The sequence below is a fragment of the Ornithodoros turicata genome, chromosome 1 (assembly GCF_037126465.1).
Source record: "Ornithodoros turicata isolate Travis chromosome 1, ASM3712646v1, whole genome shotgun sequence".
NCBI classification, from domain to species: Eukaryota; Metazoa; Arthropoda; class Arachnida; order Ixodida; family Argasidae; genus Ornithodoros; species Ornithodoros turicata.
Window position 1 is genome coordinate 208,920,511 of NC_088201.1, and position 24,781 is coordinate 208,945,291.

Genomic DNA, 24,781 nt, shown 5'->3' on the forward strand with positions numbered 1-24,781 from the left:
GCTTCGCTTTCAGGTAGATAACCGGCGACTGCACCCCTGCATGACACTCTACCCGCGCCGTCCTCGACTTCCATAAAGCATGTAGCCCGGCCATTAGTATAACACATTGCACTTCGACGTGCTCTTTGTTCGTGCAGTTGAGGAACTTCAGCAATTCATATGTGATTTCCTCGTGGACTTGCAGAGACGCTCGCAGATCACTCCAGAAAAGTATCGCGTTTTTGCAATCGTAGAAAATGTGCCTGAGGGTTTCTGCTTGGCCGCACCGATCGCAGTTTGCTTCCCGTGGCATGAAGAAACCCTTTGCTTCCATCCACTGTTTAGTAGGCAGTACCTCTATATGGAACCTGATGAAGAAGTCCTTCGTTGCTGTTTGCACAGGAAGATGCCTGATACGTTTCAGGACATCTTGTTGCATCAAGTGCGTGAAAGGTTGTCGGTAGAGTGGCGGTGGAAACACGTTGGACACCGTGTCCCAATACAGCGTCTTCCTGTTCACAGAGGCCAGGTAGTCCCACGAGAATCGCTCCAACAGGAACTTAATGCTCTGCCTTACCTCTGAGCTACACCCCCAGTGTACGTCAGGTGAAGGTGGCTTCATCCTTTGGAAATCGGCACGTGTTATGCGTTAATTGTGGTCCTTTTGCTTAAAAGAGTGGCCGCGGTAAAAGGATGCTGTGGAGGTGCCGGGGATTGAACCCGGGGCCTTTCACATGCGAAGCGAACGCTCTACCTCTGAGCTACACCCCCAGTGTACGTCAGGTGAAGGTGGCTTCATCCCTTGGAAATCGGCACGTGTTATGCGTTAATTGTGGTCCTTTTGCTTAAAAGAGTGGCCGCTGGAAAAGGATGCTGTGGAGGTGCCGGGGATTGAACCCGGGGCCTTTCACATGCGAAGCGAACGCTCTATCTATGAGCTACACCCCTTCTTTTTGACATATTTATTATCATAAAATCACAGAAAACATGTCTACGAATACAGTACTTTTGTACACAACACTTTTTTTTTTCTTCTTAAAACCTCGCCCTGTCTTTGCAGTTTTCTTAGTCCTTTTCCTTGCAAGTGTTTCTTCTTCTGCAACCAAAAGTTTTCGGGGACAGCTGTTGTATGGTATCCGCTAGGTCCTTCCATCTCTTCTCCTCTCTTAGTCTCCTGGTGCCTATCAGTGAAAGCGTCCACATCAGTTTCATCTTCAGGTAATCGACGGGTGATCTTGGCTTTGCGTCACATTCGACCCGGGATGTTCGCGCTTTCCGTAGAGCTTGAAGCCCTGTTACCACAGCAACGCTCTTCACTTCGGTGAATTCCTTGCGGTGGAAGTTGAGAAACTTCAGGGCCTCGTATGGAAGTTCTTCCTCAATCTGCAGAGATGTACAGAGATCGCTCGAAAAAAGGAAAGCGTTCCTGCACTCACACACGACGTGACGCAAGGTTTCTGTTTCGCCACACACATCACATCTTCCTTCCCAGGGTACCAGGAACCCCTTGTCCTGGAGCCAAAGTTTTGCAGGAAGTACCTCTATGTGAAACTTCACAAAGAAGTCCTTGGAGCTCGTTGGAATAGGCAGGTATTTTATCCGCTTTAGAACATCCCGCGGCGAGATTTCTGTGAAGTTTTGCCGGTAGAGTGGAGGTGGGTACATCATGGCCACGATGTCCCAAAACAAATTCTTCTTTTTGACTGTTGCCAGGTATTCCCACGTAAAGATCTCTAAGAAGAACCTGATGCTGAGCTTCATTTCCCTGTAGAAAGTCAGGGTTGTCTTATCGAGCGCTGTAGTTTGCGTCGTCGTCACTATCCACTCCAACTTGTTCCCAGTACTTGCATGGCAGCACGGATCTCGGGCCTTCTTTGATCCCTGAAGTACAGAAAGCGTTGGACTTTAATTTTTATTCCCAGATTTACAACGCCCAGTCCGCCTGCCTCCAGTGACCAGAAGATATTTGACCTGCGCATGCGCGCGAATTTCGACTGCCACAGGTACCTTGCAGATAACCTGTGGAATTGCTGCACTGTTCCTGCGTCTAGAGGAATCGCCTGTGCACAATATAGGATGGCAGGATAGAGAGCAGTGTTAATTATCACACTTCTATGTAGGATGGACAGCTGTCTCCCCATGAATGGCTGGAGCTTTCCCTGCAGCTGGTTTAGCTTCTGCTTCCATATCCCAGGGTGCCATACTTCTGGATCTAGTTTTACTTCTAGGTAAATGCTCAGTTCCGTAGTCCATTCGATTCCCAAAAGGTTTTCTGGCTTCTTCGCCCATTCGCCCAACCAGCAGCCCTTCGTCTTGTCCAGGTTCAATGTTGCTCCCGACACTTCGCAGAAGTGACGGATGATCTCGAGCGCTCTCTCCACATGTGTCACCTCCGTGCAGATGATGGCTACATCGTCGGCAAAAGCCAGAAGTTTTATTTCCTCCTGGGCTACTTTTGTACCCTGGATTGTCTCGTCTTCTATAATATGGCGGCATAATGGCTCCAGATATAGTGCAAAAAGCGTGGGAGATATGGGACACCCTTGCCGCACAGACCTCCTAACGTCGAACTTGGCTCCAACGTTACCGTTAATGAGTAGCTGGGACGTAATGCCCGCGTAGCATATCTGTAATCAGTTCTGCAGTTCCTCTCCGATATTAATCCACTTGAGAAGGTCGAACAAGAAACAATGGCTCACCCGGTCGAATGCCTGTCTAAGATCTACTTGGACGACAGCGAGTTTATTTCCCGTCGCTCGAGCTTCTTCACATGCCGCCCTCATGATGTGTAAGTTGTCCCCGATGCTTCTCCCTTTGACACCGTATGCTTGGTGCCTGCCAATGACTTTGCACAACAGCTGATCCAGACGTCTCGTGAGTACTTTAGCTAGTATTTTGTAGTCCGAGCAGAGAAGGCTAATCGGACGAAAATCCAGCACCGTTGGGGCGCCCTCTTTCGTCATTTTTTTCGGGATAAGCACTGTGTGGCTTGTCCGCAACGACGGAGGCATTAGACCCCGCCTTCTAATGTCTTCAAATACTTCTTCGAGAATGGGACATAGTTCGTCGTGGAACTTTTTATAAAAGGCCGAGCCTATGCCGTCCGGTCCCGGCGCTTTATTCCACCGCAGCTTCTTTATCGCGTGCCTTATTTCTTTTTGGGTTATCTTTCCGCCGACCTTTTCCCTGTCTTCTTCTGTCAGCTTCGGGGTACCTTTAAAGATGTCCACGTTGTCCTTTCTATGTATTCCGCCCTGCTCTCCGAAGAAGTCTTTATAATGGTTGTGAAGAATATCGTGAACAATTTCCGATCCCTCATGTTGCTCGCCGCCCGACATGATCTTCAAAATCTCGTTTTTTCTTGTTCTTTCTCTCTCACGTGATAGGAAGACTTTGGACGGAATCTGATCACGTTCAATGATCTGCAGGCGCTCTCACATGTTGTCTCCGCATACGGTCAGTCATTTCTTTTTTTATTGCTTTAATGTCTTCCGTGAAGTGACCTGTTTTGGATTCTTCTTGCTTCACTAACCTGCACAAGCTTTTCATCAGAGGAGGAGGAGGAGTGTCGTTAGGAGGAACCCGAGAGGTCTGCCTGCCTGATTAGGCGGCATGTTTCTCGGGAAGGGAAAGGTGGTGGAGAGGAGGAGAGGAAAGGGTGAAGTGGAAGACCGAGCGGAATCCGCTCGGGGGGAGGATAGCTGCGTCCATGGGCCGACTTCAGGGGAACTGTGCCGGCATACGCCTATTACACATCTGAGGGAAACCCAGGAAAAACCCCATGTTCGAATCCGCGGGCCGCCTGTGCCAGCCGGCCCGCGGATTCGAACCGCGGACCTCCCAGTCTCCAAGCGCACGCGTTACCGCTGCGCCACCGGAGCTGGTAAAGAATGCTTTGGAGGTACCGGAGATTGAACCCGGGACCTTTCACATGCGAAGCGAACGCTCTACCTCTGAGCTACACCCCCAGGTTCTTTACCTCATGGTGGTTTCGTCATTTCGGCATGTGTTTATCGTGGTCCTTTTGCTCAAAAGAATGGTCGGGGAAAAAAAGAACGCTTTGGAGGTGCCGGGGATTGAACCCGGGGCCTTTCACATGCGAAGCGAGCGCTCTACCTCTGAGCTACACCCCCATTTTTTTTTCAGCATTTCTTTTATTACGGCTATGAGATATATACAAACATGATATTATGCTAGACGACGCGCTAGATTACACTAGCAGAGAGGTCTCCCGGCTCGGGAGCAACCTTTGCACACATGAACTTAACCACTTGGGCACAACGCCCCTATGTTGGGCCATCGCATACATTTCACTGATTTCCTGTTTAAAAAGGCACATTGGAGGGCTAAGTGGCTCCTCATTCCTGTCTAGTAATCTCACCTTCCACATACAAAACATCGAAAAGACACACACAATATCATCACGGGTGTTTTCTGTTCCCTCATTTGGCAAAAACCTCATCGTATAAGGGTCCAACCGAATGTACCTTTTTAAATTAACGCTGAGCTCATCCCAAAAGAAAAGCGCTTCCGTACAATCCAAGAAAAGGTGTTCAATTGTTTCAGGCGTATTACAGAACCGACAGTTCGTTGTCCAAGGTACAAAAATCCCTTTTTGATCCAGCCATACTTTAACGGGTAGGGTTCTTGTGTGTACTTTGAAGAAGAAAGTCTTGATTTGTGGCCTGATTGGCATCTTTCGGACGCGACACAATATGTCCTGATCTCCACTGTCACATGATACTAGCCTATAAAGAGGCACGGGAAACAGTGTATCAATCAAATCATGATACAGCGTCTTGCGGTGTACACTAAAAACATATTCCGATGAAAATCTAACACGAAGAAATCGAATGCTTTCTACAACTTCGGCGTAAAATCCCGTGACAGGATACGTGCAGTTTACTGTGGCAACCGTTATATCGGCCAAGTGCACACTTCCAACAGACTGCAACACTGTTCTTAACAAAGGGTGATTGCATTTCTTATAGAAGAACAATCGCATCACTAGTTTGGTGACAAATAGATGACGTAATCCGAGTCCACCTTTCAGGACACTGTGGAACAGATTGTACCTTCGCATGCACTCAAACCCCGACATCCATACATAGGTTGCAAACAATCTATGAAACTTCTGAATGTTCTTGCGCGAAAGTTTTATCACTTGAAGCAAGTACAGCAGTTTAGATACAAGGAACACATTGCACACTGAAGCTCTTTGAAAAATTGACAGTCTTCTTTGCTTCCAGCCTTGAACCCTCTTCTCCATCTGTCTTCGTTGTTCGTCCCACACCTGATTTGTGTTCCGGGTCTTATCCAAGGGTACTCCTAGATACTCTGCAGGCATCTTCTGCCACCTGATCCCTTCAAACTGTTCTGGTGTAGACCCCCATTCACCAACCCATATCCCTAACGACCTAGTCTTGTTGAGATCCGCCCCAGACATTTCACAGAACTGACCTATACACTGTAACACATTTTTCACGCTCGGTTTGTCCCTAGCAAAAAAGGCAATATCGTCAGCGTAGGCTAATACCTTCACATGCGAGCCACCAAGCACAACTCCTGTGATACTATTATTCTGAATAACACTTTGACACAAGTATTCCACGTATATGTTGAATAAGGCAGGCGACAAGGGACACCCTTGTCTGACGGATGACATCAACGGTATTGCATCTGTGCACAGGTTGTTCACTAGCACTGTAGTTTCCACATTTTTGTAACACAGTTTCACTTTTTTGTAAAAAGGAGGGACCCACCCCACTTTCTGACATTACCCAGAACAAGAAATCATGGGCCACTCTATCAAAGGCCTTTGATAAATCAGCCTGCAGCATTGCCACCTGTTCACCCTCGTGTCTGCACAGATCAAGGACTGTTCTTGTCACATGTATATTTGATTGGATGGTTCTTCCTTTGATAGCGCAGGTTTGATGCTCACCCACGATATTTGTAATGACCTTTTGTAGCCTTCATGCCATAATTTTTGCGTATATCTTATAATATACATTACAAAGTGTTATCGGCTTGAAATCAGTTACTTGCGGGATTTTTCCTTCTTCCTTCACTTTGGGAATAAGAACCGTGCGCTCGTCTGAATGACAGGGGAAATTCTTGTTTCGTCTCGGATTCTCTGTATACGTTTAACAGCACAACCGACAGCCAGTCCTTGAAAGTCTGAAAAAATTCGCCGCTAAGTCCGTCAGGTCCCGCAGTGCGATTTCGGGACAGTGATCCTATGCCTTGTCGAATTTCCTCTAATGTGATGGGTGCTTCAAGTTCTTCACGTTGCTGCTCTGTTAACTTTTGAAACGCTATTTCATCTGTCGTCGAGTGGGGAACGTTGCGTGGCTTGCGCTTGGTGCCGATCAAATCCCTATAGTACTTCTCGAAGACGTCAAGTATCTCTTTGCTCGTTGAAATGACAGTTCCATTATACATTAATTCGTCAATCTTTTTCGTTCTCCCCCGCTGTCGCTCTTTCCAACAGAAGTTCTTACCAGGTGCCTCATCGGGAAGAAATATTTTAGCCCGTGATGTAATTCTTGCACCGTTGTATTTTTCTTCGTTTATTATGTCTAGTTCCATTTTTGTTTTCTCCAAGATGTCCTTGCAGCATCCCGGAACTTTCGATTCCATCTGTAGTACCTCAGAGAGTTGTCTGTTTAATTCATTTTCACGTTGTTTTTGTAGGAAGCTTCTAACACTGCTCTTTTCTATAGCGATTGCACGTATCTTCTGCTTGAACAGATCCCATGCCACAGACCATTCGTCTGTGCTAGTTGCCATTTCTACGATTCCCTCCTTAACTCTGTCGACGAAGGACTCGTCCTCCAGCAGCTTCAAATTTAATTTCCAGTAGTTCCATTTGTTTGCTCTTTGCATGTTATTTTCCTTTTCCCCGATAGTTACAGTAACAAGACAATGGTCACTAAAGTAGGCTGGTTTAACTTCATACTTGGCCGTTCTCAAATTGCACCGTTCAGATATATATATGCGATCCAGTCTTGCGTGAGAATTACGTTGAAAATGTGTGTACATTTTGACATTTCCTTGGCAGCTGTCAGCAGCGTCATGTAGATTATAATTTCGAATAATTCCTTCTTGAACCGGTTGACTTATGTTCCGGGGAGTTCTGTCTGTAGACCTGTCTTCCTCCCGCATGGTACAGTTAAAATCTCCTAAGAAGACGCAATTCTTTACTTTGCCGATAACTTCCGTCAGTGACTCGAAAAAGTCTTTTCTTTTAGTTTTCTCGTTCGGAGCGTAGATATTGATGAATCTCCATACTTCCAATTTATCGATAACGACGTCAATGTACGCAAGCCTCCCTTCGCTATATACTCCGTGTGAAACGGGGACAAATCTGTTGACCTTCCTCAACAAGAGCAAGCATCCGGCTGATTGTCCCACTGCGTGGCTGACCACGACGTCGTAGCTTTTTTCAAACAAATCCTTAACAAGGACAGTGGTTTCAGCTTATCCACTGATTTTTGTCTCTTGGATCCCGAGGACGTCTATGTGTGTTAACCTCTCCAAGTACCTTCGCACTTGGTATTGCTTCTTCCTCGAACTGAGACTTCTTACGTTAAGTGTGCCCACGACGACGCTACGCATTTGAAATATGTATTAGCTGCAGTTAAACACGGTTATCGGATTCTGCTCCCGTCTCCGAAGTGATTGGCATAAGGAAGGCTCTTTATCTGGAACTTAGTTGGACACAAATTCCATGTCTTCCAACATCGACGCACCCCTTTCTCTTAATGGCGGTGTTAAGCTTTGTAACGGATCTCCTTTCATTTTCTTTCCGGTTATGCTTTCACGTTCGACATCCTTCCCACTCTTCTCACCCCTTGTGTTTATCATTTCCCATTTCCTAGTCGTCATCATCACAATAGGATCAGCCACCGTGTTATTATCATTTCCGTTATCGTTTGCATTGCTACTGCTTGTTCCACTAAGCACAGTTTCCAGTAGCGGCGCATTTTGTTTTGCGGCCGAGTCATCATCTACAATTTCATTATTCATCTGCTAGGAATAAGTCAGGTTCGTCCAGGACGACCTTCTTCGTCTTCGACGCGTATGTGACTACACACTCAACATCGTCGTGACCATAACGCTTGCATTTCCCACACCTTGGTGTTTGACACTGTTTGCGAATATGTCCCAGTTGCTTGCACCGAAGGCACAACGGTGCCCTTCCTTTAACAGCCAGTAGAACTTGACACCCACCGAGCGCCATTTGGTGTGGCAGGTCGTCAACAGTCATGCCTCCTTTTAACTCAATATTGAATTGTGTCGTAGTGGATTCTACACCATCGAAGAAGGAATCTTTCCACTTTTCTCTGTTGATCTCTTTAACCTGACCAAAACGCTGCAACCCTCGTCGTATTTCCTCGTCGGGCAGGGCACCCGGCACCCAGTGCATTTTCACTTCAACGTCTTTTTTGTCGGGGTCGATGATGACGCATTTGCGCCCTTTTACGCTTAGTTCTCCGAGAGCTAAAATCCTTTCTTTCACCAGGCTGCTATGAAACCGGATGCTCCACACATGGTTATACTGATATACCCCAAACGTGGTTACATCTTCCTTATTTACAAGGGTCTTGAATACTTCAGCAAAGTGATGTTGGTTATATGGCCTTCCAGTCGGGTCAGCATGCAAGAAAAGTGTGTTTAAAGACACACTACCTGTAGGTACGGTAGGCATGATCATCTTGTAATCCTTTAATTGTAGTCCCAGCAATTCTGTCATTCCTGTTTTCCACCCTGTTAGGGTTAGCACTCATCGTCGCTCCGCCGGAGCTCATACCGCCCACAACCGTTCGCTTTCGCTACCGGAAGTGAACTCATAAGCTACACGCCCATGTTCTTTACCTCATGGTGGTTTCGTCATTTCGGCATGTGTTAATCGTGGTCCTTTTGCTCAAAGGAATGGTCGGGGGAAAAAAGAATGCTTTGGAGGTGCCGGGGATTGAACCCGGGGCCTTTCACATGCGAAGCGAACGCTCTACCTCTGAGCTACACCCCCATGTTCTTTACCTCATGGTGGTCTCGTCATTTCGGCATGTGTTTATCGTGGTCCTTTTGCTCAAAGGAATGGTCGGGGGAAAAGAATGCTTTGGAGGTGCCGGGGATTGAACCCGGGGCCTTTCACATGCGAAGCGAACACTCTACCTCTGAGATACACCCCATTTTCCTTAGCTCATGGTGCTTTCGTCATTTCGGCATGCGTTACGTGTTAATCGTGGTCCTTTTGCTCAAAGGAATGGTCGGGGGAAAAAAATGCTTTGGAGGTGCCGGGGATTGAACCCGGGGCCTTTCACATGCGAAGCGAACGCTCTACCTCTGAGCTACACCCCTTTTTTTCCCTTTATTTCCGCAAAAAAACGTGATACAGGAGTAATACACTGCTTGTGTACCTCCCAATTAAAATCATCTTTACTTATTTAGCATGCCGCGTTCCAGGAAGTTCTAGCCACTTTTTGGATGATGTGCCGAAGGTCTTCGGGTTCAAGCGGAGAATTGCGGGTGCCAGCCGCTCCCAGTCCTCCTCGCTGTGTAGTTTGCCACTTCCCCTCAAAGATAGAGTCCATATTAGCTTCTCCCTCAGGTAGGTGACCGCAGATTGCAGCCGGACATCACGTTCCACCCGAGCTGTTCTTTCTTTCCAGAGAGCATGCAGTCCAGCCATCACTAGGACGCTTAGCAGTTCTGCCCGGCTATTATCCCCAAAGGTGAGAAACTTTAGAGCCTCGTAGTCAATTTCCTCGTTGAGGTGAAAGGAAGCTCTCAGGTCACTCCAAAAGAGTACAGCCCTTCTTCATTCATAGAAAGTGTGGCGTATAGTTTCCGCTTCACCGCATATGTCACAGTCTGCTGCTCGTGGAGCGAAAAAGCCTTTGCCCTCTAGCCATTGCTTGGTGGGCAGTACTTCAATGTGGAAGCGGACGTAGAAGTCTTTGGTTGCGGTGGGAACGGGCGCCTTCCGGATCCTCTTCAGCACGTCCTGTTGCTTTACACTTGCGAACTGCTACCGATATAATGGCGGCGGAAATACACTGGTCACTGTGTCCCAATAGAGAGCCTTCATTTTTACGGTCTCCAGGTAGTCCCACGAAAAGCGTTCCTGAAAAAACTTTATGCTGCGTCCTGTGCTCTTGTAGAAGGATAGGATGCCTGAATCTACGACGCAGTGCGCAGTGGAGACAATCCACTCCCCGAGGTGTTGTGTTCCCAGCCACTGTATAGCCGCTCGCAGCTCTGGCGTTCGTTGGTCCCGGAAATATAGAAAACGTTGCACCATTATTTTCAGTTCCAAGTTGACGACGCTCAGCCCTCCCGATTCCAGTGGCCAGTAGATGTTGGCTCTGCGCATGCACTCAAATTTCGACTTCCACAGATAGGTGGCACATATTCTGTGAAAGCGTTGCACTGCAATATTGTCTTTGTGGACTGCTTGTGCGGCATAGAGCACTGCCGGGTAGAGTACCGTGTTGCATATTAGGCTGCGATATAACAGCGATAGCTCTCTTCCTTGATAAGGTTGAAGCCTTCCTTGCAGGGCATTTATCTTTCGCTTCCATACCTCCGTGTCCGTTGTTTCTGGATCCGGATTGATTCCCAAATATTTATCAAGTCCTTGTGACCCTCGATGCCCATGAAATTGGACGGCTTGCTTCCCCACTCGCCCAGCCAAGATCCCTTCGACTTACTCTTGTTTATTTCGGCTCCTGAAACCTCACAAAAGGTCTGGACGTCTGCCAGCGCCGCTTTCACCTGTGCTTTGCTCTTGCAGATAAGGGTTACATCGTCGGCAAACGCCATGATTTTCATTTCTTCTCCTGACATCTTCAAACCGCTGATCTGGTTATCGTTTGCGATGAGACGACATAGCGGCTCCAGATATAGTGAGAACAATGCGGGGGAGAGTGGGCACCCTTGACGCACCGATTTGGTAACTGGATATTTTGGGCCGACGCTTCCGTTCACAATAAGCTGTGCAGATATGTCTCTGTAGCATATCCCAATCCAATTTTCTAGTTCTTCGCCTGCGTTGATCCAGTGTAACAGCTCGAATAAGTATCCGTGTGATACTCTATCAAAAGCTTGCCTCAGATCTACTTGGAGAATGGCTAGTTGTTCTCCTGTTGCTCTAGCCAGTTCGCACACTGTCCGCATTATATGAAGATTTATAGCGATGGATCTTCCTCTAATGCCGTAAGTCTGGTGTCTGCCGATTATTTTCCATAACACACTTTCCAGCCGTCGAGTGAGCACCTTTGCCAGTATTTTATAATCAGTACATAGCAGACTTATCGGTCTCAGATCTGACACTGGTAGTATTTCTTCCAGGGTCGACTTCTTCGGAATTAGCACTGTGAAGCATTTCCGCATTGATGGTGGCAACAGTCCACGTCTTCGGATGTCCTCAAAGACCGCTTCAAGCACCGGGCAATTCTGGCTGAAACGTTTTGAAGAAAGCTGCACCTAGACCGTCCGGTCCTGGGGCCTTGTTCCTTTTTAACTTTCTGATGACATATTCAATATCCTTCTCTCTTATCTTTCCTTGCACTTTTTCCCTCTCTTCTTCGTTAACCCTCGGCATGTGCTTAAATATTTCAGCACTCCTCGGTGGCAGGTCCTCAGCACTGTCGAACAAAGTCCTAAAGCGCTGATGCAGCGCGCCTTCCACAGCTTCGGTTCCTTCAACTACCACACCACTTATCCTTAGCTTCGAGATGTTGTTTCTCTGCACGTTCTTTCTTTCCTTCGTTAGGAACACCTTAGTTGACGTCTCGTCCCTTTCAACAACCTGTACGCGGCTGCGTACTTGTGCCCCCACGTACGCTTCACGCATGCTTTCCAGTAGCTGTTTCTTAATCCCTTTTATGTCTTCAGTGAAATAACCTGGCGTCGCTTCCTCTTCTTTCAGTATTTTCATCAAGCTTTCCTTCAACGCTTTCGTTCTCTCCTTCCTCGATCGTGCTCTTGCTTCGGAGTACTCGATGGCTCTCTCACGGACTTGGTGTTTAAAAGCTTCCCAGGCAGGAGCATCAGGCCCTTTCTCGCTTAAAGAAGCAATCATACTCTTGATCTCTTCTCTGAAGTCTTCCTCTTCGAGAATCTTATCATTCATTTTCCAATAGAGATTTCTTCTCGGATTGCTTTCATTGCTGGGTTTATTTAGTTCTCCTGTAACTAAACCGTGATCCGTAAAAGCCAATGGAGTGACTTTATAGTTCGCTGTGTTTGTATAGAATTCTGCGGAGACATAAATTCGATCCAGTCTTGCATGTGAGCTTCCCTGCCAATGAGTGAACATCATTGTGGATACTTCTCTACCTATGGCCATGTCCTGTAGGTTGTGCTTCTGCAAGAGTGTTTTTAACTGTGCTACGCTGCTATCCTTCCTCGGTTTTTTGTATGTTCCGTCTTCTTTACCGCAGACGCAATTGAAATCCCCCGCCACTATCAGTTTGCTTTCCGTGTCTATGAAGTGAGTCAGGCTCGTCTCAAAAAACAATCTACGATCTGCATCTTCATTCGGGGCGTATACACTTAGCACTCTGATTATCTCTCCGTTCCACATACAGTCAGCGCATACCACTCTTCCATTCTGCTCCAGATCACAATCTATCATTCTTATCTGTTTGCTTTTCCGAACCAGGATCGCTGTCCCCGCGCTTCCGTTGATACCTGTCGCATGCAGCACGATGAACCATTTTTTGAAGGCTTCCACAAAGTCACTCTCTTGTTCTTTTGTCGATATCTTTGTCTCTTGTATGCATATAATATCTAACTTTTCCTGTAGAATGACGGTTTTTAGCCACGTTTTCCTTTTCTTTGCGCGCGAGACTATTGACGTTCAGTGTTGCAATTTTTAGATGGGTTTTCATATTGGGGGGGGGGGGCTTCAAAAAAGTTACTTTTTTTCCCTCAGTAACCTTTGCCGCCTCTCTTCCGGTGTCATTGTAGGCGTCGGCGAAAACCTGGACTTTTTCAGGTTCGAACCTATTTCTTTCCATTTTAAGTCGTTCCTTCCTCCTTCATGCTTGCTGCTTCCTTCTTTGCTTCCTACTATCGTTTCTGCCGCACATTGGCTATTTTCTTCCACTTTTTCCTTTTCTAATGAGAGCATAACCTTATCACCCTGGTCGCATTTTCGTTGAGATCCCCTCACTTCGTCGGCCTGTGAATATGCAGTAGTTTCCTGACATTTTGCACCTTCCGTTATTTCTGGGAGTTGCTGAGGCGGTCTTGCTTGTTCTGGTAGGACTTCAACGCGGTCGTCTTCGTCTGTCTCCCTTCTTAGCTTCCCCTGCTTCTCCGAACCGTTGTCATCCTCGACCTTCGCCACACTGATGACTACGGTTCCGATGCTCATAGGTTCCTGCCTGCTGGACGAGTGGTGAAAGTTATCTTCCTCGACTTGCTTTAACGTCGATTCCCGATCCTCCGTCATTCCGACGCTCTGCTCACATTGCTTTCCTGCACCATCCCTGTTCCTCGCTGACTCACTCTCCTCAACATCCATAAGGTCCGCCATCATCGCATGTTCCACTGCTGCTCTTGTTTTGGACGCGTATGTGCTTACACAATCGTCTGCCTCGAGACCGAAGCTTTTGCATGTTCCACACCACAGCGATCTGCACGTTCTTCGGACGTGGCCCACTCTCTTACATCGTAGACACAAGGGTGGCCTCCCAGGGATGTCGATTAAACTTGTCCTCCCAGAATCCTCATGAGATGGGGAATACTTTCTACGCTAACGCCTTCCCGCAGGACTAGTGACACTTTCCGCGTCGTAGTTTCTGCTCCAGCAAAGGCAGTCGATTGCCATCTTTCTCTCTCAATTCTGTCAACTTTGCCATAGGCTTGCAGGGCATTTATCACCGCGGTGTCGGAAACATGCATGGGGAGCCAATGGACCAATACACTTACTTCCTTCTGGTTTGGATCCAGAATGATGCATCTCTTCCCTTTCACCTTGATCTCTTTTTTCGCAGCTAGACGTTCTTTCGAAAGTCTCGAATGAAGCGTCAATGCCCACACATGGTTATATAGATAGACACCAAACTGTGCCACATCGTCCTTTTCGATTACACTGAGCACGCCCTCGCCGAAATCATCTGCTCGATATGGTCTTCCCGAAGGGTCCGCGTGAAGAAATAAAGTGTTCAGCGAGATGTTTCCCGTTGGCAGAGTTGGCAACAAAAGTCTGTAGTTGTCTGGAGTCGATGCTGTCAAAGCTGTCGTGGAATCCCGGCTAGGCCTAGCCGTAACAGGCGCCGCTCCCTCGGAGCTCATGTTTCACACGTCCGTATGCTTTCTCAGCCGGAAGTAGAATGCTCCTCTGGGCTACACCCCCATGTTCTTTACCTCATGGTGGTTTCGTCATTTCGGCATGTGTTTATCGCGGTCCTTTTGCTCAAAGGAATGGTCGGGGAAAAAAGAACGCTTTGGAGGTGCCGGGGATTGAACCCGGGGCCTTTCACATGCGAAGCGAACGCTCTACCTCTGAGCTACGTCTTTTTTTTTCTTTTTTTTTTATTTTCATAAAATTTATAAAACACGACCTGTGTGTTTTTCTAGTAAAAAGAACACATTGTGCTGTCGACTGTTGACGGTGGCTTTGCCGACCTGGTGCTTATTTTCTCTTTTTCCCCGGCATTACACTGTTCTTCATCCAACATCCGAATGTTTTTGGCTGGAGCTGCCTAATTATAGGCTGAAGTTCTTCCCATTTTCGTTCATCACGAAGCCTCTCCCTCCCTATTAGTGAGAGCGTCCAGCAAAGCTTCCCTTTCAGGTAGATAACCGGCGACTGCACCCCTGCATGACACTCTACCCGCGCCGTCCTCGACTTCCATAAAGCATGTAGCCCGGCCATTAGTATAACACATTGCGCTTCGACGTGCTCTCTACCTCTGAGCTACATCCCCATGTTCTTTACCTCATGGTGGTTTCGTCATTTCGGCATGTGTTTATCGTGGTCCTTTTGCTCAAAGGAATGGTCGGGGAAAAAAGAACGCTTTGGAGGTGCCGGGGATTGAACCCGGGGCCTTTCACATGCGAAGCGAACGCTCTACCTCTGAGCTACATCTTTTTTTCTTTTTTTTTTTCATAAAATTTATAAAACACGACCTGTGTGTTTTTCTAGTAAAAAGAACACATTGTGCTGTCGACTGTTGACGGTGGCTTTGCCGACCTGGTGCTTATTTTCTCTTTTTCCCCGGCATTACACTGTTCTTCATCCAACATCCGAATGTTTTTGGCTGGAGCTGCCTAATTATAGGCTGAAGTTCTTCCCATTTTCGTTCATCACGAAGCCTCTCCCTCCCTATTAGTGAGAGCGTCCAGCAAAGCTTCCCTTTCAGGTAGATAACCGGCGACTGCACCCCTGCATGACACTCTACCCGCGCCGTCCTCGACTTCCATAAAGCATGTAGCCCGGCCATTAGTATAACACATTGCGCTTCGACGTGCTCTCTACCTCTGAGCTACATCCCCATGTTCTTTACCTCATGGTGGTTTCGTCATTTCGGCATGTGTTTATCGCGGTCCTTTTGCTCAAAGGAATGGTCGGGGAAAAAAGAACGCTTTGGAGGTGCCGGGGATTGAACCCGGGGCCTTTCACATGCGAAGCGAACGCTCTACCTCTGAGCTACGTCTTTTTTTTTCTTTTTTTTTATTTTCATAAAATTTATAAAACACGACCTGTGTGTTTTTCTAGTAAAAAGAACACATTGTGCTGTCGACTGTTGACGGTGGCTTTGCCGACCTGGTGCTTATTTTCTCTTTTTCCCCGGCATTACACTGTTCTTCATCCAACATCCGAATGTTTTTGGCTGGAGCTGCCTAATTATAGGCTGAAGTTCTTCCCATTTTCGTTCATCACGAAGCCTCTCCCTCCCTATTAGTGAGAGCGTCCAGCAAAGCTTCCCTTTCAGGTAGATAACCGGCGACTGCACCCCTGCATGACACTCTACCCGCGCCGTCCTCGACTTCCATAAAGCATGTAGCCCGGCCATTAGTATAACACATTGCGCTTCGACGTGCTCTCTACCTCTGAGCTACATCCCCATGTTCTTTACCTCATGGTGGTTTCGTCATTTCGGCATGTGTTTATCGTGGTCCTTTTGCTCAAAGGAATGGTCGGGGAAAAAAGAACGCTTTGGAGGTGCCGGGGATTGAACCCGGGGCCTTTCACATGCGAAGCGAACGCTCTACCTCTGAGCTACATCTTTTTTTCTTTTTTTTTTTCATAAAATTTATAAAACACGACCTGTGTGTTTTTCTAGTAAAAAGAACACATTGTGCTGTCGACTGTTGACGGTGGCTTTGCCGACCTGGTGCTTATTTTCTCTTTTTCCCCGGCATTACACTGTTCTTCATCCAACATCCGAATGTTTTTGGCTGGAGCTGCCTAATTATAGGCTGAAGTTCTTCCCATTTTCGTTCATCACGAAGCCTCTCCCTCCCTATTAGTGAGAGCGTCCAGCAAAGCTTCCCTTTCAGGTAGATAACCGGCGACTGCACCCCTGCATGACACTCTACCCGCGCCGTCCTCGACTTCCATAAAGCATGTAGCCCGGCCATTAGTATAACACATTGCGCTTCGACGTGCTCTCTACCTCTGAGCTACATCCCCATGTTCTTTACCTCATGGTGGTTTCGTCATTTCGGCATGTGTTTATCGTGGTCCTTTTGCTCAAAGGAATGGTCGGGGAAAAAAGAACGCTTTGGAGGTGCCGGGGATTGAACCCGGGGCCTTTCACATGCGAAGCGAACGCTCTACCTCTGAGCTACATCTTTTTTTTTTTTTTTATAAAATTTATAAAACACGACCTGTGTGTTTTTCTAGTAAAAAGAACACATTGTGCTGTCGACTGTTGACGGTGGCTTTGCCGACCTGGTGCTTATTTTCTCTTTTTCCCCGGCATTACACTGTTCTTCATCCAACATCCGAATGTTTTTGGCTGGAGCTGCCTAATTATAGGCTGAAGTTCTTCCCATTTTCGTTCATCACGAAGCCTCTCCCTCCCTATTAGTGAGAGCGTCCAGCAAAGCTTCCCTTTCAGGTAGATAACCGGCGACTGCACCCCTGCATGACACTCTACCCGCGCCGTCCTCGACTTCCATAAATCATGTAGCCCGGCCATTAGTATAACACATTGCGCTTCGACGTGCTCTCTACCTCTGAGCTACATCCCCATGTTCTTTACCTCATGGTGGTTTCGTCATTTCGGCATGTGTTAATCGTGGTCCTTTTGCTCAAAAGAATGGTCGGGAAAAAAAAGAATGCTTTGGAGATGCCGGGGATTGAACCCGGGGCCTTTCACATGCGAAGCGAACGCTCTACCTCTGAGCTACACCCCCTTTATTTTTTATTGCGTTTCTATAAAACCACTATTTCGTACATCCCTTTTGTACTAGATCACTAAAATCACTGCCTCGTACATGCTTGCCCACATTCCGTCCTGTCTGTTCCACTGTCGGCCTTACAGTTTTATGTTGCACCCGAATGTCATTGGTTCAAGTCGCTTTATCGTAGGAGCTAGCTCAGTCCATCTTTCCTCGTCTCGCAAGTTATTTGTCCCAATTAGGGATATCGTCCACATGAGCGTATGTTTGAGGTATTCCACGGATGACTTCCGGCGAACATCACATTGAACGCGTGCTGTTCTCGCTTTCCAAAGAGCTTGTAGCCCCGCCATTGCTATCACACTTAGCGTTTCAATGTAGTTGGTGTCTGCAAAGACAAGGAACTTCAGGCTTTGGTACGTAAAAACTTCATTCAGACGCAGAGTTGCCCTCAAGTCGCTCCAAAAAAGTATGGCGTTCCTGCATTCATAAACAATGTGGCGAATGGTCTCCTCTTGGTCACATACATCGCATCTTGCGTTCTCAGGCACGAAGAAGCCTTTGTCCCTAAGCCACTGGTTTGCTGGGAGCACTTCAATGTGAAACCGGATATAAAAATCCTTGGTTCCGGTGGGAACAGGCAATTTCCGGACCCTCTTTAGCACATCTTGCTGACTGAGCGCTGTATACTGCTGCCTGTAGAGAGGTGGCGGGAAGGAACTGGTAACAGTGTCCCAATATAGCGTCTTCTTTTTAACCGTTGCAAGGTATTCCCACGAAAATTTGTCCAGGAAGAAGTCTATGCTGTGCTCGATGTCCTTGTAGAACGCCAGACCGCCTGCTGCTCCTACAGAAGCTTCGGTGGTTGCAATCCACTTTATCAGGTTCCGCGTGCCCAGCTTTTGTAGCCCAGCTCGCAGCTCCGGTGCGCGCTGATCGCGGAAGTATATAAAGCGCTGAACTTTCAGTTTTATCTCCAAGTTCACCAAATTAAGTCCTCCAGCCTGCAGGGGCAGAAACAGATTCGTCCTACGCATGCGCTCGAAAGTAGATATCCATAGATATGTGGCGCAGATTCTGTGGTAGCGCTGCACAGTCTTCGTATCGACATGAACAACCTGGGCCGTGTACAGCACAGTAGGATAAAGGACTGTGTTGCATATATGGCTTCGGTGTAGCAGGGATAACTCTCTTCCATTGTAAGACTGCAATTTCCCGTGTAGCGCGTTGAGCTTTACTGGCCATGTTCCAGAATCCTCATTTGTCGTGTCCATGTTCACTCCCAGGTACTTTCCCAGCTCCGGCGAGCACTCGATGCCCATGATGTTTGTGGGCATTGCTTTGCCATTCTCCCAGCAGGCAGACTTTCGACTTCGCAGTGTTGATTTTAGGTCCTGATGCTTCACAGAAGGATAGCAACGTTTGCAGCGCAGACTTCACATGTTGTTCATCCATGCAGATGATAGCCACGTCGTCTGCGTACGCCAGGATCTTGATCTCCTGTTGGGCTAGATTGAGTCCGCTGATTTCTTTGTTGTTCATAATCAAGCGACAGAGTGGCTCGAGGTAAAGTGAAAACAAGGCCGGTGACATTGGACAACCTTGCCAAACGGAACTCTTGACGGCGAACCTTCGCCCTATGTTCCCGTTTACAATCAGCTGTGCTGAGATCTCTGTGTAGCAGATTCGAATCCACTGCTCCAGGTTTCCTCCTACGCCGATACACTGTAAGAGGTGGAACAAAAACTCGTGGCACACTCGGTCGAATGCCTGACTTAAGTCTACTTGGAAGGCAGCCAACGGGCAACCCGTCACTCTTGCGATTTCGCATGCCGTTCTCATGATATGGAGGTTGACCGCGATTGTTCGACCCTTGACTCCGTAGCTCTGATGTCCACCGATGATCTTGTCGAGCAGACTGTCAAGTCGTCGAGCGAGCACCCTAGTCAGGATTTTATAATCTGTGCACAGTAAGCTTATAGGGCGCGGATCTGACGCTGAGAAGGCGCCGTCAGGAGTCGACTTCTTCGGTATTAGCACGGTATGGCTCTTCCGCATGGACGGTGGCATTAACTGCCGGCATTTAATGTCCTCGAAGACTGTTTCGAGGATCGGCGTTAGATCTTCCTGGAAAGCCTTGTAGAACGCTGAGCCTAGGCCGTCAGGACCCGGAGCTTTGTTTCTTGGAAGCTTTTTGATCACACGGCTGATCTCACTTTGCGTTATTCTCCCGTCCACTTTTTCTCTGTCAGCATCGGTGAGCTTTGGCATGTGCTTGAAGAGTTCTGCATTCAATCCTGGTGCGTTATCCTGCTTCTCGAACAGGTCTTTGTAGTGGTTGTACAGTGCTACCTCCACCACCTCATTGCCCTTCAATAGTCCACCTTCTGTCTTTAAGCTTCTTATCTCATTCTTCATAACTCTTTCCCGTTCACGTGCGTGAAATACTTTACTTGGTGCTTCATCGCGTTGAATGACTTCCACACGGCTTCGTATCTGTGCTCCGACGTAGTCCTCCCGCATCCGCTCCAGTATGCGCTTCTTTATTTCTTTAATATCTGCTGTAAATCTTCCAGGACATGCCTCCTCTTCTTTTAATATCGTCATCAGGCTTCCATATAATGTTTTCATTTCGTTTCTGCTTTCAAAAGCTCTTGCTTCTGAGCGCTCAATGGCCTTCAGCCGCACTTGCTCCTTGAAGATTTCCCAGGAAGCGGCGTTCACTCCATCCCCCTTCATACTGTTAATCAGGTCCCTTATCTCCTTCTTGAACTTTTCATCTTCGAGAATTTTTTCGTTTAGCTTCCAGGGTAAGTTGCGGTGCAGATTGCCCTTGTTGTCCCATTTAAGATCAGCGATTACTAATGCGTGATCTGTGAAAGCCATTGGTACGACTCTGTACATGGTTGTGCGCAGCTTAATTTCACCGGAGAGGTAGATACGGTCCAGCCTGGCATGTGAGCTGCCTTGCCAGTGCGTAAATTTTGCCGCGGCATCTTCATTTCCAATTGCTACATCTTGAAGGTCATGTTCCTGCAGCAACCTTTTTAGCTCTTTCATGCTGTTCTGCTTCTTCAGATTTTTGTAGGTGCAATCTTGAGGTCGGCAGACACAGTTGAAGTCTCCGGCTATTATCAGTTTACTTCTTGTGTCTAGAAAATGAGACACGCTGGTTTCGAAGAAAAGTTTTCGTTCGTTATCTTCATTCGGGGCATAGATGCTTATCACGCGTATGATCTCTTCATTCCAGACGCAGTCCACACACACCACACGCCCGTTCTGCTCCAATTCACAATCGATGACGGTGACACCGCTTCTCTTTTTGATCATGATCCCTGTCCCTGCGCTTCCATTTACAGCCGATGCATGCAACACGATGAATTGCTGTTTAAAATATTCTACGAACTCGACCTCTTGCTCCTTCGACGATATCTTCGTTTCTTGTATGCAAATTATGTCGAGGCTGTTTTCGAAAATTGCAGTCTTCAGCCAGGCTTTCCTTTCTTTCCGTATCAGACTGTTTACGTTCAACGTTGCTATCTTTAACTTGGCTTTCATGGTGTATGGTCTTAAATAAGATGCTTACTTTTGGCCTTTGAGAAGCTGAAGTCGTTGCCTTCGTTCTTCTGGGGTTATTAGCGGGGCAGGTGTGTACCTCGATTTCCTTAAGTTTGAGATGGCGTCCTTCCATTTGAGATCATTTCGGCCACTATCTGCACATCATCCGCTCTCCTCATTGCAGATCAGCGGTAGTTGATTTGTAGATCCAGCACCATCGTCCCCTTTTCCCTCTCTTTCCGAAGTCTTCCAAGTTGAAGGTTGTGTATTTTCCACAACTTCTTCCACGGGCTCTGCAGGATTTTGTGCCGAGTCAGTTTTGTCCGACGCTGTTTCTGCCGATATGTCAATAGCTGCCTGCTGTTCATTTTGTTCATCTGTTGGTTGCTGATCCCCGCCGTCCATTTCCTTTCGGGTTGAAGTTCCCTCCTGAATGGGCTCCGTATCGTTCCCTTCATTATGGACTGTTTCTGGACTGTGCACCTCCTCTGTCCGTCGAATATTGCCATCGATTATACCTTCGCTCTTTCGCTCCTGCGTCTCCGATGGATCATTCTCCTGTTCTTCTCTGCTTCCCACTGCTGCGCTTTCTTCTACGTCCATCATATCCACTGCAGCGCTATCATCGACAGATGCCCTTGTCTTTGACGCGTAAGTGCTCACACAGTCCTCGGCCTCATGGCCGAAGCTTCCGCACACCCTGCAAAATGGCGACTTGCACACTTTCCTGAGGTGTCCAACTTTTTTGCCACGTAGGCACAGGGGTGGTCTTCCGGGAATGTCAATCAAAACTTGCCCTCCAAGAATCCTCAAAATATGGGGAATACTTTCGACACTCACACCATCTCGTAGAACAAGAGCAATCCTACGCGTCGTGGTTTCCGCTCCGGCGAACGCTGTTGATCGCCAACGCTCTCTTTCAATCTTGTCAACCTTGCCGTAGGCGCTGAGCGCATTTATAACCGCGTTATCCGAGACGTGCATGGGCAGCCAGTGCACGGAGATGTTCAATTCTTTCTGGTTTGGGTCGATGATAAGGCATTTTCTATTCTTTACGGTGATATGCTTCTTTGCAGCCTGCTTTTCTTTCGGCAATGCGGAATGAAGCGTCAACGCCCAAACGTGGTTGTACAGGTACGCGCCGAATTGGGCCACATCCTCCCTGCTGATCAAAGAAAACACGCCCTCTGCGAAGTCGTCTGCACGATAAGGCCTACCTGAAGGGTCAGCATGTAGAAAAATGGTGTTGAGCGAAATATTGCCTGTAGGCAGGGTGGGCAGAAGTAGTCTGTAGTTTTCGGGTGCCGCAGCAGAACCATTCGAAGAATCCCGGCTAGGCCTAGCCGTATTAGTCGCAGCTCCTACGGAGCCCATGTTTCGTACGTCCGTATGCTTTCGCAGCCGGAAGTAGAAACCCTCTGAGCTACACCCCCATGTTCTTTACCTCATGGTGGTTTCGTCATTTCGGCATGTGTTTATCGTGGTCCTTTTGCTGAAAGGAATGGTCGGGGAAAAAAAGAATGCTTTGGAGTTGCCGGGGATTGAACCCGGGGCCTTTCACATGCGAAGCGAACGCTCTACCTCTGAGCTACACCCCCATGTTCTTTACCTCATGGTGGTTTCGTCATTTCGGCATGTGTTAATCGTGGTCCTTTTGCTCAAAAGAATGGTCGGGGAAAAAAAGAATGCTTTGGAGGTGCCGCGGATTGAACCCGGGGCCTTTCACATGCGAAGCGAACGCTCTACCTCTGAGCTACACCCCCATGTTCTTCACCTCATGGTGGTTTCGTCATTTGGGCATGTGTTAATCGTGGTCCTTTTGCTCAAAAGAATGGTCGGGGAAAAAAAGAATGCTTTGGAGGTGCAGGGGATTGAACCCGGGGCCTTTCACATGCGAAGCGAACGCTCTACCTTTGAGCTACACCCCCATGTTCTTCACCTCATGGTGGTTTCGTCATTTCGGCATGTGTTTATCGTGGTCCTTTTGCTCAAAGGAATGGTCGGGGAAAAAAGAATGCTTTGGAGGTGCCGGGGATTGAACCCGGGGCCTTTCACATGCGAAGCGAACGCTCTACCTCTGAGCTACACCCCCTTTTTTTTACATTTTTATTATAATAAAATACGAGAAAACATGTCAACGTATACAGTACTTTTGTACACAACGCTTTTTTTCTTCCTTAAAACCTTGCTCTGTCTGTGCAGTTTTCTTAGTCCTTTTCCTTGTAAGTGTTCCTTCTTCTGCAACCAAAAGTTTTCGGGGACAGCTGTTGTATGGTATCCGCTAGGTCCTTCTCTCTTCATCTCTTCTCCTCTCTTAGTCTCCTGGTGCCTATCAGTGAAAGCGTCCACATCAGTTTTATCTTCAGGAAATGGATGGCTGATCTGGGCTTTGCGTCACATTCGACCCGGGATGTTCGCGCTTTCCATAAAGCTTGAAGCCCTGTTACCACAGCAACGCTCTTCACTTCGGTGAATTCCTTGCGCTTGAAATTGAGAAACTTCAGGGCCTCGTATGGAAGTTCTTCCTCAATCTGCAGAGATGTACGGAGATCGCTCCAAAAGAGAAAAGCGTTCCTGCACTCATACACGACGTGACGCAAGGTTTCTGTTTCGCCACACACATCACATCTTCCTTCCCAGGGTACCAGGAATCCCTTGCCCTGGAGCCAATGTTTTGCAGGAAGTACCTCTACGTGAAACTTCACAAAGAAGTCCTTGGAGCTCGTTGGAATAGGCAGGTATTTTATCCGCTTTAGAACATCCCGCGGCGAGATTTCTGTGAAGTTTTGCCGGTAGAGTGGAGGTGGGTACATCATGGCCACGGTGTCCCAATACAACTTCTTCTTTTTGACTGTTGCCAGGTATTCCCACGTAAAGATCTCTAAGAAAAACCTGATGCTGAGCTTCATTTCCCTGTAGAAAGTCAGGGTTGTCTTATCGAGCGCTGTAGTTTGCGTCGTCGTCACTATCCACTCCAACAGGTGACTTGTTCGCATTACTTGCATGGCAGCACGAATCTCGGGTCTTCTTTGATCCCTGAAGTACAGAAAGCGTTGGACTTTAATTTTTATTTCCAGATTTACAACGCGCAGTCCGCCTGCCTCCTGTGACCAGAAGATATTTGACTTGCGCATGCGCTCGAATTTCGACTGCCACAGGGACCTTGCACATAGCCTGTGGAATTGCTGCACTGCTCCCCCGTCTACAGGAATCGCCTGTGCACAATATAGGATGGCAGGATAGAGAGCAGTATTAATTATCACACTTCTATGTAGGATGGACAGCTGTCTTCCCATGAATGGCTGGAGCTTTCCCTGCAGCTGGTTTAGCTTCTGCTTCCATATCCCAGGGTGCCATACTTCTGGATCTAGTTTTACTCCTAGGTAAGTGCCCAGTTCCGTAGTCCATTCGATTCCCAAAAGGTTTTCTGGCTTCTTCGCCCATTCGCCCAACCAGCAGCCCTTCGTCTTGTCCAGGTTCAATGTTGCTCCCGACACTTCGCAGAAGTGACGGATGATCTCGAGCGCTCTCTCCACATGTGTCCCTCCGTGCAGATGATGGCTCCATCGTCGGCAAAAGCCAGAAGTTTTATTTCCTCCTGGGCTACTTTTGTACCCTGGATTGTCTCGTCTTCTATAATATGGCGGCATAATGGCTCCAGATATAGTGCAAAAAGCGTGGGAGATATGGGACACCCTTGCCGCACAGACCTCCTAACGTCGAACTTGGCTCCAACGTTACCGTTAATGAGTAGCTGGGACGTAATGCCTGCGTAGCATATCTGTAACCAGTTCTGCAGTTCCTCTCCGATATTAATCCACTTGAGAAGGTCGAACAAGAAACAATGGCTCACCCGGTCAAATGCCTGTCTAAG

General features: G+C 47.7%; 15 non-coding genes across 15 annotated transcripts; all 15 read right to left on the bottom strand.

Moving 5' to 3' along the window:
* Positions 1-678: 678 nt before the first annotated feature.
* Trnaa-cgc (transfer RNA alanine (anticodon CGC)) lies at positions 679-750 on the bottom strand. Its single transcript has one exon. It is a non-coding gene; the product is annotated as a tRNA-Ala (tRNA).
* A 3,125-nt stretch (positions 751-3,875) lies between these two features.
* Trnaa-cgc (transfer RNA alanine (anticodon CGC)) lies at positions 3,876-3,947 on the bottom strand. The gene has a single exon. It is a non-coding gene; the product is annotated as a tRNA-Ala (tRNA).
* Positions 3,948-4,040: 93 nt separating this feature from the next.
* Positions 4,041-4,112, bottom strand: Trnaa-cgc (transfer RNA alanine (anticodon CGC)). The gene has a single exon. It is a non-coding gene; the product is annotated as a tRNA-Ala (tRNA).
* Positions 4,113-8,941: 4,829 nt separating this feature from the next.
* Positions 8,942-9,013, bottom strand: Trnaa-cgc (transfer RNA alanine (anticodon CGC)). Its single transcript has one exon. It is a non-coding gene; the product is annotated as a tRNA-Ala (tRNA).
* A 260-nt stretch (positions 9,014-9,273) lies between these two features.
* On the bottom strand, positions 9,274-9,345 carry Trnaa-cgc (transfer RNA alanine (anticodon CGC)). The gene has a single exon. It is a non-coding gene; the product is annotated as a tRNA-Ala (tRNA).
* Positions 9,346-14,445: 5,100 nt separating this feature from the next.
* On the bottom strand, positions 14,446-14,514 carry Trnaa-cgc (transfer RNA alanine (anticodon CGC)). Its single transcript has one exon. It is a non-coding gene; the product is annotated as a tRNA-Ala (tRNA).
* A 505-nt stretch (positions 14,515-15,019) lies between these two features.
* On the bottom strand, positions 15,020-15,091 carry Trnaa-cgc (transfer RNA alanine (anticodon CGC)). Its single transcript has one exon. It is a non-coding gene; the product is annotated as a tRNA-Ala (tRNA).
* A 496-nt stretch (positions 15,092-15,587) lies between these two features.
* On the bottom strand, positions 15,588-15,656 carry Trnaa-cgc (transfer RNA alanine (anticodon CGC)). Its single transcript has one exon. It is a non-coding gene; the product is annotated as a tRNA-Ala (tRNA).
* A 504-nt stretch (positions 15,657-16,160) lies between these two features.
* On the bottom strand, positions 16,161-16,232 carry Trnaa-cgc (transfer RNA alanine (anticodon CGC)). Its single transcript has one exon. It is a non-coding gene; the product is annotated as a tRNA-Ala (tRNA).
* Positions 16,233-16,728: 496 nt separating this feature from the next.
* Positions 16,729-16,800, bottom strand: Trnaa-cgc (transfer RNA alanine (anticodon CGC)). Its single transcript has one exon. It is a non-coding gene; the product is annotated as a tRNA-Ala (tRNA).
* A 492-nt stretch (positions 16,801-17,292) lies between these two features.
* Trnaa-cgc (transfer RNA alanine (anticodon CGC)) lies at positions 17,293-17,364 on the bottom strand. Its single transcript has one exon. It is a non-coding gene; the product is annotated as a tRNA-Ala (tRNA).
* Positions 17,365-22,433: 5,069 nt separating this feature from the next.
* Positions 22,434-22,505, bottom strand: Trnaa-cgc (transfer RNA alanine (anticodon CGC)). Its single transcript has one exon. It is a non-coding gene; the product is annotated as a tRNA-Ala (tRNA).
* Positions 22,506-22,598: 93 nt separating this feature from the next.
* On the bottom strand, positions 22,599-22,670 carry Trnaa-cgc (transfer RNA alanine (anticodon CGC)). The gene has a single exon. It is a non-coding gene; the product is annotated as a tRNA-Ala (tRNA).
* A 93-nt stretch (positions 22,671-22,763) lies between these two features.
* Trnaa-cgc (transfer RNA alanine (anticodon CGC)) lies at positions 22,764-22,835 on the bottom strand. Its single transcript has one exon. It is a non-coding gene; the product is annotated as a tRNA-Ala (tRNA).
* A 92-nt stretch (positions 22,836-22,927) lies between these two features.
* On the bottom strand, positions 22,928-22,999 carry Trnaa-cgc (transfer RNA alanine (anticodon CGC)). Its single transcript has one exon. It is a non-coding gene; the product is annotated as a tRNA-Ala (tRNA).
* Between the last annotated feature and the right edge of the window lie 1,782 nt (positions 23,000-24,781).